Genomic DNA, 13874 nt, shown 5'->3' on the forward strand with positions numbered 1-13874 from the left:
AACCTTCGCTCCTTTTGTTCAGGTTTCATGATCGGTGATGAAATTCCTCGACTTTTCTGTCAACCCATTGCATGCAGCTCAGTTCTAATTGTCTCCTTACAGACAGCCACAGTTCCTCTATCAATCATATCCAGCCTAAAACTCCTCCCTTTGATTTTAGAAACAAGAATACCAAGCCGCCTCCTGTCACCGACAGTCAGTTTTCTGGGCCTACCTGCGCCTTCCTGGTGCTCAATGCCATATCCATTTGCAACATTTTTTCAAAACACGATAAACAGTGGACAAAGGGATGCTTGTTCTACTTGAAATCTCTTTAGCTGATCTGATGTCCTTGTTATAATACTCTAAAATCAACCTCCTCTTCTCTAAATCATCCATACTGAGGATCACTGGAAATGTCGTCTGCTAGCAAGTAAACAAAGTGGGATACCTCTTCACAAACTAATGGAAAAGGATTAACGGAGCTGTCTCTCTTGAATGAAACCAAGCACTTGATAGCTTGTCAAGGTTGTTTAGATTAGAAATCCAATTAAACATATTCCTAAAATTCTCAATAATTTCGGGTCACACTATATATAAACATAACATATAGTGAATGTTTTGAGCGAGACTAAACTTTTGATGGGTAGTATATATGCTTACCATGTAGTCGGAATCGTACAGTGGACTCTGCTGAATGTTTTTTTTTATGATTATGGACGTCACGCCGAAGATCCGGGTTCGATTCCCCAGATGGGTACAAAATGTGAAGCCCATTTCTGGTGTTCTCCCCGTGATATTGTGGCGGATATATATAATATTGTATTTTTACAGTCATGTACATATTAGTTTTTATTTTATTAATTTTATGTATGTTAACAGTTTCATTGCAGTTTCAGGGATATCATTTCATATTTGGATATTTATGGATATGTGTATATTAACTGTCACTTTGCATTGCAGGTATAATATTTCTTATTTATAGTAATGAATGTTTTTATATCAACAGGTCTGTTCATTTTGAAACTGACTATACTCATCTCAAAGCAAGTCTATGAATAGCTATGCAGTCAGTGCTATTCAAGTTTAATTAAGGGTGGTTAGGTAGGGTCATTACATTATTATGTGCCCTTAGTTGATCCAATCGGATTGGATCATTCAAACTCTTGCCCTCTTTTACTAATTCAAATCTTCACTTCACTGTCACTGCTTGCACCAACAAGACGTTTATCCTGTGTTGGAATTCATCCATTTTATAAGATCACCACAGGTCAGTTTAATCTTTTATATCAATTAATCAGTGTGTATACCTTTAAATGCTATATTGTTAATGCTTATGTGTAAATATAAACTGTAACTTGTGTGTAAGTGTACAAGTTAGGTTTAACTTGTTAGGGTCACTAAGCTAAATTACAATCCAATAATCTTTTAGTATCCAAATAAATTATTCAGTTCATTAAAGTGTTTTCTCTCTCCTATGAGTGAATGGTTACATACCTGCACGTTTGACTGATTGATTTTATAAATGAGAGAAAGTATAGTGTGTATGTGAATGTAAGTATGAATGCGATATAAGTGTGTATGTGAATGCAAGTATGAATGCAATATAAGTTTGAACTGCTTATATTATATCCTAGGTTTTGAAATGGTAGAATATATGTATATAGTTTAAGTTATTGCAGCTTTAACGTTGATTATTTTTTATACAGATTATACGTACGTTTGACTGGCTTGGCGGCTTGACGGGGCTGTAATCTGCACCCTAGTGCCATTGGTTGACGCATGTCTTCGGTTCCCAGTTGCGCAGATCGATGCTCATGCTGTTGATCACTGGATTTTCTGGTCCAGACTCGATTATTCACAGACCGCTGCCAAAGCGCTGAATGTTGCTGAGTCCGGCGTAAAACTAGGCTAAACTCACTCACTCACTCACTATCTTCCCTCCGGCCCTATCCTCCTCCACCCTATCTTCACTCATTCCGAAATTGTAATATCGATGTTCATGTTTATCTCAGGATTGTCTGGTTCAGACTTGGTTTTTGACAAACTGCTGACATATAGCTAGTGTATTGCGGAGTCCTGCATGAAACAACAAGCGAATTATATGATTGATTACAAAACAAGATATATATCTCTTCTAGAGGGTAGACTATGGAGATTTGGCTGGCGGCAGTTAACGTTTTAAACGTATCTTGTGTGAGTATCAGGCAGTACCAGTTTTGTTTTCTTTTATGTCAATCGTTCTTTATTTGCTTAGTGAGTGTCCATATCAGTTTATGTTTTGTGTGTCAATAATTTATGGAGTGTGAGTATCAGTCTCTTTTATTTGTGTTTTCTGTGATGTCAATCAGTATAGAAAGCTTATGCTTTTTGCTTCATGTTTCGTGTGCGTGAGTGCGTCTGTGTGTAAAACAACTGTATTTTTCATGTAAAGTACTAACACGTTCACGGTTTGTAATTGCAACACTAAACCTTCGAGTAGGCAGTTTCGGAGCTTAGGGAGAATTATAATGCCAATTATAATCTAAATACATTTTTTAGGGCTCCTTGCCTCTATTGTGCTCGTTTACAAACAGCAACACACTGCTACTCCGAGCAGGCGACGTGGAGAGTAACCCGGGCCCCATCGATCAATTGGATTTCGGGAAAATGTTCGATTAAATGAGAGAACATATGCAAAGGGAATCCGAACAAATCAAATCATTTGTAGGTGGAAAATTTGACTCCATCGATCAGGAACTTAAAACTATTAACAGCAACTGGGAGAAAGTAAGTTCAGAAATATAAGAACTCTCATGCTCAGTTAACGTATTAAAGAAGAAAACAGATGTACTAGAACTAGACACATGTGAACTGAAAGATGACATCAACAAACATAGCCTTGATCTGGGCGCGACTAACGATAAGGTGAAAGACAATGAATACCGAATAACTGTTCTAGAGAGAACTGTTTCAAACCTTACTAATGAGTTGGACAGAATGGAGGCGTATAGCAGACGTGAGAATATAAGGTTCTTCGGTATCCCAGAGGACGAGGGAGAATACGCATCTGTGAGTAGGGAAAAAATACTTAACATTCTCAACGAAGCTATACCGTCTAAGACTTGGGATGAAGGAGACATTTTAAGAGTGCATCGCGTAGGGCGCCAATCATCGGACATGAATAGCGGCAGTAGTAGGGCAATCATTGTTAAATTCCTCCATCCTGACGATAAAGATCTTGTGTTCAAAGAACGAGAGTGCCTCTCACGTAGGAATATTCGTGTCGCTGCAGATCTTACTGCAAGACAGCGTGAGCAGTCAGTGATGCTCGTCGCGAGGGTAAGGTGGCATTCTTCAGGAGAGGGAAGCTGGTTGTCAGGGAATCTAACAGTAGTAGATATAATGACAGTCCAACAAAAGCCTCTGCAAAGCTTTATTTCACAAATAAAGCTTTTGTTAGGTCCTTAGATCTCGCCACCATTGTATCTACTACTTTTGAACCCCCAGTTAACTTCCCGACCCCACGTGGCACTATTGTGTCGCTATGACCGCGATCCTGAACACATGGTACTATGTCGTGTGAAACAGTTTAATGTTTCGTACCCCTTGTCCTATGTACTTTTTTTTCTCGTCTTCACTGATAGCAGACTTACGAGACTTAAGCCGGATTTCTTGTTTCATCTTACGTTACTTGTCGAGTTCAGAGAGGATTGAACGAGATTCCTCCTCTGAGATCTTACTGTCAGTGAGTGCTGTGGAAATACGCTCACCTACCGTGTTCAGCTTTGCTTCGGGCCAGAATCCTGATCTCGTCGTGTTTCAATGCCTTCCTATGAAGTCTGCGTGACACAAACTTAAACACCAATCCAGCCAACCCTGACACCCCAGCTGTTATTTCGATGCCTAGCACTGCGGATGCGGCTATGATGGTGGCCAACAACGCCACACCTACTGCCCCTAACCCCATACTGGTAGCCATAAGGGCGGTATCAACCCCATCCACGACATTTGAAAGCTCTATGGTACTTCTTATACAATCCTGCCCATGTGTCGCGGTCTTGTTCTAGTTGGCGTTTTATGTCACATAACTGTCTCAAAGCGGAACCCATCTACGGTTTCCAGTGGCTTCGGACTTCTTCTACGACTGGGTACAGCCCCATCCTGGGTGCATATAATATATCTTACAAGATATTTTTAATTGGGCTTCATTTAATAGTCGATCAACGTACGTGAGGCTTATAAGGTTTAGATTCGGGTGTAGGAAGATACGTGAAAGGTCAATAGGTAACTTTTGGTCTATACTAACCCCGACAGGTCTATCGAGGGGACAGTAATCCCAGTGGGTATTCCCCAATTGTATGACGATACGGCAAACGTATGGGGCCTAATACGGTGTCATCCCAATGTACTGTCACCTCAGGTAAAAGGCGCAGGCCTGAATCCTTAATAACGCCCTAAGCATGACTTCTATGATGAGTGTGGAGCCTGGTGACATAACTAATTAGGTATCGGACCTTAACTCTGACTCCACGGATGAAATTAACAGGTTGCCGGGTGGTGGTGTATTGGGAAAACTAGCACCTCTCCATAACTCAGCATGAAAGACTTGAGGGTGAAGCCGGTGTTCTTAATTTCAGTGACATGGCTATGTTCGTTTAAAGAGATGTAAGGTGAGGTGAGGATTATGTTGATCAGCCATTTGGGTTCTTTAAAGTCTGCCAGAGGCTGCCGTATGTACACGCCATCTCTTAATAACAGGACGCATACAAGCGCCTCTTCCTCGCCGGGCAGATCGATTCCTCCGTGTTCCCTAGATTGTTAATGTGGCGTTGGGTCGATGCCGATTGGACATGGCTATAATACTATTATGAGATATTTTCCAATTGTTTTCTAATAATTTCTCAGGGGCGCACTTCAACCCCATGAAGTGTATGTTGTTGGTAGGAAGATCTTGGTGAGTGATATCGTGTCTTCCACAGTCACAATGACCCCCTGTAGACTGGTGTTGAGTCGGCACCCACTCGCACGTAAAACAGTGCAAACCTGATACTGGTGCCGTTTCACCCACCCGAGTTTGACCCCTCCACGATTTCGACTTCATCCTGCGATGGTTCCCCAGGTAGACTTTGATGATCAGAGTGGCGTTCTCCGGTAGACTCTCCAGGATGCTGACCAGGCCTTCGAATTCAGACACCAACCGCAATGTCACGTTTTGCACCCGGTTTACTCGATAGTATGTGGGCTGCCATACTGGTGGCTGGGCTGATGACTACGCTTACGTCTCTGGGCCGGGACGTAAGCCACGAGCAGGGTTCCGCGTTGATTTCACGACTTGGTTTAGGTAGTTGTCTTTGTTCTCCGTGAACACGTAGGGGAGCCGAGCCTAATATTGAGAAACCAGTCGACTTTAGCGGGTAACAACACCCACTTGTCATCGTCGGTGAAGACGAGCGTATATGGTTTGTTTCGGGCGACGGTAGTGCTCTCAATATCTTCTATGTCAAACAGTTTGCCCCCGAACGATGGGTATACAATCCATTTATCATCATCGGTGCTGACTAGGGCGTACCGAGTGTTGACGACCGCTCTTGAGGTATCTACTATATCACCTAGTGTTCCACTGGAGGGGACTTCAACGCGTTTGTAAATGTTGTTTTTCAGTTGCAAGGCGTACAATTTACCATCTACTCCAGGGTCGTCGAATCCGCGTGTGTCCACGAGGTCGGAGATCCCCACATTGATGCATTTTTTCAACATCATCCCGGGGCCTTGTGCGCTAGTCATTTTATGTGCAGCGTTATGCTGAGGTATCCTATATGCACAGGATTATGATTTATATCTAACACCGATATTATCAGCTCAGGGATTTTACCCCGGGTTAACCTCTTATACTGACGCGGTGAAAACGACTTGGTTCATCCATCGTTGTATTTCTCCGCTTTCACCGCACGGCTCTCAGTATCGTGGAATGGTGACCACCTTGACTGTTGTCCGCTGTGCTCAACTGACCGAGATGAACGCACAGCTCTCAGTACGTTACTAGGTCGGGTAACTTCGTGCCTGTGACGGTAGTTGTTGGTTTTATCTTGTCCCGCTGCCAACCGAAAGTGCGTCTCGCCATTGTCGGCCGAGCCTCAAGGAGATTCTTCCGTTGTTGATTAACACCACTGTGCCATTGGAGTTGTTCATCTTGAGTTCGGCCCCAGGGTTTTGAAGACCTCATCGCTAGCGCACACGCTGTAGTAGCCCGCCAGTTATCTGGTTATGGCTTCACTGATCTAACAACAGCTTGTTGTTGTTGACGTTGATGTTAGTCCATCGCGGTAGGTAGGTGATATCACAGAGTGTGACTTCGAGTTGACCCGACGCGGTTATCGACCGCTGCATCAGCTGATAGCCTCTCGCCGCCGTTATTCCTAGAAGTGTTATGTACATGTTAGAGTATATACCTCATTATATAAAACTTTAAAATGTACTCCCCGAGCAGTTTTATTCCTAAACTCCCACACAAGATCGTGGTCGCTGATGGGCTGTATTTCAACGCCCAGTTTATAGATGTGTTCGGTCAGTATAGGTTTTCGGTGACTAACGCTAAGGTAGTTCATGCTTGGTTCAACAACCCGATGCAGTTCTGGCAGAATCAACTCAACTTCGCTGTGTGGTGCGCTACAACGGGGTGTGGTGTGAGATTGACCGACACTAAGCCGGGACAGCTGAGTCAGTCTGTGTTCATGTTCCACGTGTACTACCAGATCAGACGTATCCTCAAAGAGATCAGCGCTCCACTCCCACAGGACAAAACATGAGACGCAGTAAACAACCAGTACGATAGACGGGCCTACGAACGTATTTGCAACGAATTCGAAGACGGATTCGCGTTTTGCCGGGCCGAACCACGGTTGGTATTCCCATCGCCACAATATGCCTATCGTGGATGCCAGCGAGAAGATGAAAGAATGGGGTACAAGTCGTATCATCAACCTCACAACAAACGAGTGGGATGACCGTTACATGGCTTTCGACAACTGCAAGGATTACCGAGTCTAGAGGTTCCAGCAGGGGGCAGCGGATGACTGGAAAAAGTTCGGCGCTGGACACGCCGAAAGGTTTACTCATGCCGTGTAATCAGATTGAACGACCTGATTCGAACGTACGTGTGGACGCTGTTAGGTGCGCCGACGCAAACGCGCCCAACAGCCTCGGTAAGGGGACTGCTTAACGACGCCAGAAACAGTTCGTTGTTAACGTTGAGGATGCTATCAAAGCTCCAGTTGATCTTCAAAGTGCCATCAAACGCTACCAGGACGTGTTGGAATACGCCCGGTCGAAAGTCGACTACGTCTTCGACTTTGACTGTATATGGCCCGAAGCGACATATGCAACTGAGAGTAAAAGTGGTGGGTTACAACAACGAAATAGTCATAGTCATGGCAGTCCCAAAAGTTGGGCGTCAACCCCGATGTTAACACTTCCCCACTTCCCACCACCCACGTCCGGTGAAACTGGGTATAGTCGTACCACCCCAGAACCTAGGGTTCAACCAACATCCCCACAGCCCCAACCCCACAATCCAATCAGCAGCACATCGATCGTAAACAGTGCTGGTGGTTGGCGGTCATGATGTCTGTGGGACTCATTTGGTTAAAAATTCCTTAGCCGCTACGTACACCAGCCCCAACACGGCGACGATGGCTGCCCACATATTTTGACCAAGCCACGTGGCAGTTTTAGCCAGAGCGCTCAGCAGCCACGAGACGATGCTACCCAGGATGCCGGGTAGGGCTTCGGCGGCCTTACCAGCCAGTTTAGCCAGGGCCTCCCCGAGGGATTTCAGGTGTTTTTTTATCCAGTCTTTGACGCCCCCACCACTTGGTGGTGTTGGTGTACCACTGCCGCCGGCAGGTGTCAATGCCAAGACTAGGGTTGATATGATGAAGCTCAATGCAGTCAGAATGCTGGCGATGGTGATGCCTTGCTCTCGGAATAGGATTCGGATCCTGTTGGCCAACATGGTGTCCCTCATTTAGACCTCGACGATGGTTTCGCATTAACAACTGATCTGTGATTGAGAGCCGCCCGGTTCAAGGAAGCCGATTCCAACCGAGTCCGCCTCTCGCCTTCCAAGTTTTTTATTCTCTCCTCATACCGACGCTTCATATCATCGTCCTCCGCTTTGGTGAGTTTTATTTTCATGGCGATGGAATATCAATCTGAACGATGCGGCGCGATCGATGAAAGGTATCCTGGTCGTCCCAGTGGAGGATTACGAGCCGTTCGGAAGGGACAGCGAAGTTTTTCAACCCCGAGATTGAAAAAGGTGGAAGTGACCATCGAGGGCGTGCCCAACCAGCTGTTCAGTCATGGTATGAGGGCATACCAGCAGTGGGATGAGATAAAAGCTACCGGGCTATCAAACAACACCCATACATAACCAAACACTTGGACCTATCCTCCGTGCAGATCGGTTAATACCTGACCACCAAGTATGCGCTTTTGTGGTTGGACATGCGATCCAAAGATGACGATAAATTGCACGTAGCGGTCGCCGCATCGACAACAGCAGCAAGGGGATAAATAATCCAGATCACCAAGAAGGCTCAACCCGCGGGCGAAGTTAAAATTATATCTGTATCGTGATTATGGACGCCAGCAACTTAATATAGACAATGGGAGATTCGTACAGCAAGCCATCTATTGATTTGCCCCGCGACCCACACTCACCGCCATATAGCGCGAAGACCGTTTTCGTGCTGCTGGATATGTTGGAGGGTGCTACCAGGATGTGTTTGATATCATCGTTATCATGTGCCCTACTCTGCACATGAATAGAACGTACACGGAAAGACCTTTTGGTTATGACGGACCCGGACGTACACCAGACACGGGGACACGTATGCAGGACTGGTTGAAAGCTTATCACAACAAATTTAAAGAGTCGACGCTGTTCATACTGGACGACTGCAGCGCTAATCGTGAGATAACAAAAAAGAGAGACATGCTATCGTACCTGGCCTTCTCCGGCCGGCACGCAAAGCACAGCGTCTGGGTACTAACGCAGAAGTTCAACTCGGTGTTGAAAGACCTCAGGGAGATGCAGTGACCGCAAGGACAGGAGCAAGATATTCACCGACGACCTGGTTGCCCTACACATGAAGAAAAGCCACATCAAATTCAACCGGCCTGTTTATGTGGGGATGAGCATCCTCGATTTATCCAAACACCTGATGTACGACTTTTACTACAACGAACTGAAAAAACAGTACGGCGACAGGTGTGAAGTGCTGTACACTGACCCGGATTCCCTGCTGATGGAGATTCGAACCGAGGACGTGTACGAGGACATGAAAAAACGCCTCGATTTGTACGACACCAGCAACTACCCCAAGGACCATGCCATACACAGCACGGTAAATAAAAAGGTCCTAGGTAAGATGAAGGACGAGTGTGCTGGCATGCCCATAGCCGAGTACATAGGCTTGAGACCCAAGATGTACTCCATCCTGAAGGCCGACAATGGTGAGATCCGGAAGGCGAAGGGTATTAAGAAGTACGTGGTGAAACAACACATCAAACACGCCAGATTCAAGGAAGCCCTGTTAAAGACCCGTACCTTTAGACATAAAATGAACACACTTAGAAGTGATGGGCATAGGATATACGGACTGACGATAAACAAGACGTCCCTGTCGCCGATGGACACTAAGTGTTGGATAGCTATTGATGGGATAAACACGTACGCGTACGGGCATGAGAAAATTGAACCAAGAACATAGGTGACATGTCATGGAACCAAAGAAACTTTGAGGCTATTTACTACAGCCCCCGTGGGTACTGGAAAGGAGCTAGCGCCGTACATAAGCTGGCTAAAATGGCGCGAGTACCCCCAAACGAAACCAAAGCGTGGCTTGAAAAACAAGCCCTGTGGCAGATCTATTTACCAGCTCCACGCTACGTGCCTAGAAGGAAGTTCGGTATTAACATACCCAATAGCGTTCACCAGGCCGGCCTCCTATTCCTACCCCACGACAAGAGGTACAAGTATGCCTTAACCGTCGTGGACGTGGCCAGTCGCTACAAGGAAGCCAAACCCTTGACCGCGAAAGACTCGGCCCAGGTAGCCCGCGGATTCGAACGCATATACAAGCACAGTCCGCTGACGTGGCCCACAGAGCTGCAAGTCGACCCAGGGCGGGAGTTCATGGGTGTCATGTCACACCTGCTAGACAAAGACGATACCAAGGTCAGGCGTGGCACTGCCAGAGCCCATCGCAGCCAAGCCATAGTTGAGAGATTCAATAGGACTTTGGCCGAGCGCTTATTTGGGCATCAGTATGCGAGAGAGATGGCCAACCCAGGGAAACGATCGAATGAATGGGTAGCGCGGTTACCTCAGGTGGTGTCGGCAATAAACCATGAAACCACCCATCTCACCGGGCAAAGAAACCAGCCGACGCTATCAAACTGAAATCAGTGATATCCGAACCGTCTGCACCATCGCTTTGGGAAGGAGAAACAGATACCCGATAGGGGCCCCTCGTGAGGTACCTCACCAGCCGGGTGAACATGAAGGGGACACTCGGAAACGAGCCACCGATCGATATGGTCAGTCAAAACTTACAACATAGATAAAGTAGACATCAAAGCCTGACGAGCCGAACTTGTACTACTTGAAAGATGGGCCAGGAGAGATTTCATTAGGAGAGGAATTATTGATCATACCGTGCGGCACAATGTTGCCACCCAAGCAAAATTAACACTTACCAAGTAATCCCAATAGTATCCTGTAACCAACTGTTTCCTGTCAACACGACATAGGGTAATCACAATAGTGCCATGTGATCAGGAAAGTGCTAGTTCGCGGTCATAGCGACACAATAGTGCCACGTGGGGTCGGGAAGTTAACTGGGGGTTCAAAAGTAGTAGATACAATGGTGGCGAGATCTAAGGACCTAACAAAAGCTTTATTTCTGAAATAAAGCTTTGCAGAGGCTTTGTTGGACTTGATCTCCGGACTGTCATTATATCTACTACTTCTAACAGACCTTCATTCACGTCTACTCAGAGATCTGTGCGTCAATCTGATGAACAACATGTGTCTTTCGTCCCAGCAGCGTTCACTCGTAGAACTCATAGATCTACCCCTGTTGATGTCGATTGGTCTCTCATGACCCAGGTGTGCTCTTTCAAGGATCTGGGCAAGAGGACCTCACCTGCAGAGAACAGATCGGAGGACACTAGACCCAAGGATTACGCCTCAGCTGTGAGTCAAAAAGTCTGTTGATGACGAGATGAGATCGGTCTCTAGGGACGCCTCACAAGGGCAGATAACTCTTACGTGGATACGCCACAGGGCAGTGCACACAATGTTAAATGCTGGGTCGCTGGACGCCGACACAGGGCAGGCGGAAAACTCTCAGGCAAACATCACTGATAAGAAAATAGTGGGGGAGGCCACGGACAGTCTTGTTCTAATGTGTGTTCTTCCAACATTAAAATAGGAACTTGGAATGTTTCTGGACTTATATCTAAACTTATTTTTCCTGACTTCAAATCCTACTTGTGTTAATTTGTTATATTTCTTTTAGAAACATGGATAGGTAACGGCGACTTTGATATTGGATTAACTGAATATACACATTTTGACAAAGTTGGTGTAAAAATGGCACGTTCAGGTAGGTACATGGGTTGCATCTGTTTGTTAATCAAAAAACACTATCCTCAAACATGTAATATTACTCAACTGTAAATATGATATTTTTTATGTTCTTTAAAATTTCAAAGGAAGTATTTCCTATGAATTGTGATGTTATCTTAGGTGGAATTTACATACCGCCTCAATCATCACCTGCATTTAATGTACCAGGAAGTCGGTATGGAGGGTATGAGGAACTAGATCAAGAAGTGTTTGAACTCAGCAATCGATATCAAAATTGTGAAATAATGTTGATTATTTTATTATTTCCCCAAATATGATTGAAAGCATTGCAGATTTTACTATCGATGAACGAACAGAATCTGACCACCTCCCTCTGTCTTTAACATAAGCATCAGAGGGATATGCCAGTGAGGTTGGTGATCCATGTGTAGCCCCGGAGTTGTATAAATATAGATGGTGTGTATCAGCTAAAGATATTTTTATAAAATCATTAAGTGAAAATGTTGAAATCTATGGAGGAGATATTCTAGAAAATATTAGAGATGTGAATATTAACCAAGCCGTTAGTTCATTGAATGATTTAATTCTGAATTCTGCTCAGTTAATGAAACGGCGGATACAACAGAGAGTGGTTAAACAACCTGTTTGGTTTGATAACGATTGCCATAAAGCCAAGAGACAAAAATATGCTAATCTTAAGAAGTTTAGGAGAACGCATGATGATAATGATTTAAGCAGGTATTTAGATAGTAAAAGAAATTATAGATCCATTTGCCAACAAAAGCAAATCCAGAGGGACACAGCATCCATGGATAACTTGATGGAAAATCTTAATGAGCCAAATCGTTTCTGGAAAGCAGTAAAGGACATATTAAACAGTCGAAAAACTACCACACATAAAAATAACATATCCATAGATACATGGAAGGAACACTTTTGTAAATTGTTCAATGATGGAATCGAGAATACTTCCACTCCACTGGAGACGGACGATAGTAGTGATTATAATGATATTGATGAAGTTTCGAATATGATTTTATACAATGAAATAACTGAGGCAGAAATAACTAAGGCTATCAATGGTTTGAAGAGGAATAAGTCAGCTTGTCATGATAAATTAATTGCTGAACTTTTTTTCATACATGGTGCTGGTGTCTTAACCCCAACTCCGTAAGCTATTATTCAACAAGAGATTTTGACACGGGATGCATACCATATGAATGGTCAAAAGTCTAATATTATTCCATTACATAAGAGTGGACCGTCAAATGATCCAAACAACTATCGAGGATATCACTTTGTAAGCATATTTAGCAAAAATATTTACTTCAATCATATGTAACAGACTAAGAATGTGGACAGAGATATTTGATAAAATTGTTGAATCACAAGGTGGATTTAGACGTGAGTATTCTACTATTGACAACATATTTATTTTGATTGCATTGATAGAGAAACAAATAACGAAGAAAAGAGGGAAATTATATGCAGCGTTCAAAGACTTTAAGAAGGCTTTTGATACGGTAAGGAGACCAAAACTGTGGAAATTATTCAATCGCATCGGAATAAAAGGCAAGTTATTTCAAATAATACATAATCTGTATAATGATGTCTCTGCTTCTGTAAGAAATAACAGCACGTATTCAGAATTCTTCTAATGTCATGTCGGTTTAAAACAGGGATACATTATGAGCCCTTTGATATTTTCAATATACATAAACGAATTAGCAACTAGTATTGAATGTTCAGACTGCTATGGGCTACAACTTATGCCTGATCTTGTACATATATATTTACTTCTTTGCTGACGACATTGTGCTGTTTTCTAATGTGGGTAAGGACCTCCAAAAACAGTTAAACATTCTTTCTTCATTTTCGATCGAATTTGGATTGAAAGTTAATATGGCAAAATCAAATATAATGGTATTCAGAAAGGAGGTGTGTTAGGTACAAATGAGAAATGGAACTTTAAAGGAGTCGAGTTAAAAGTTGTGAATAATTATAAATACCTTGGTATATATTTCACTCCTCAGTTACCATGGAAATATGCTATTAGTAGAAGAGCCCAGGAAGGAAGCGAGCTTTAAATAGTGTTCTACAGACATTGAATATGAACTGCACTATAAATAGCAAGAGATTCTTCCATATTTTTTTATACCAAAATATTACCAATCCTAACATACGGATGTGAAATTTAGGGATATAAGCAATACGATGAACTAGAAAAGAATTCAGTTAACAGCTTGTAAGAGATATT

This window comes from Haliotis rubra, unplaced genomic scaffold, assembly GCF_003918875.1.
Source record: "Haliotis rubra isolate DU_JTF1 unplaced genomic scaffold, ASM391887v1 Scf1883, whole genome shotgun sequence".
In the NCBI taxonomy this organism is placed as follows: domain Eukaryota; kingdom Metazoa; phylum Mollusca; class Gastropoda; order Lepetellida; family Haliotidae; genus Haliotis; species Haliotis rubra.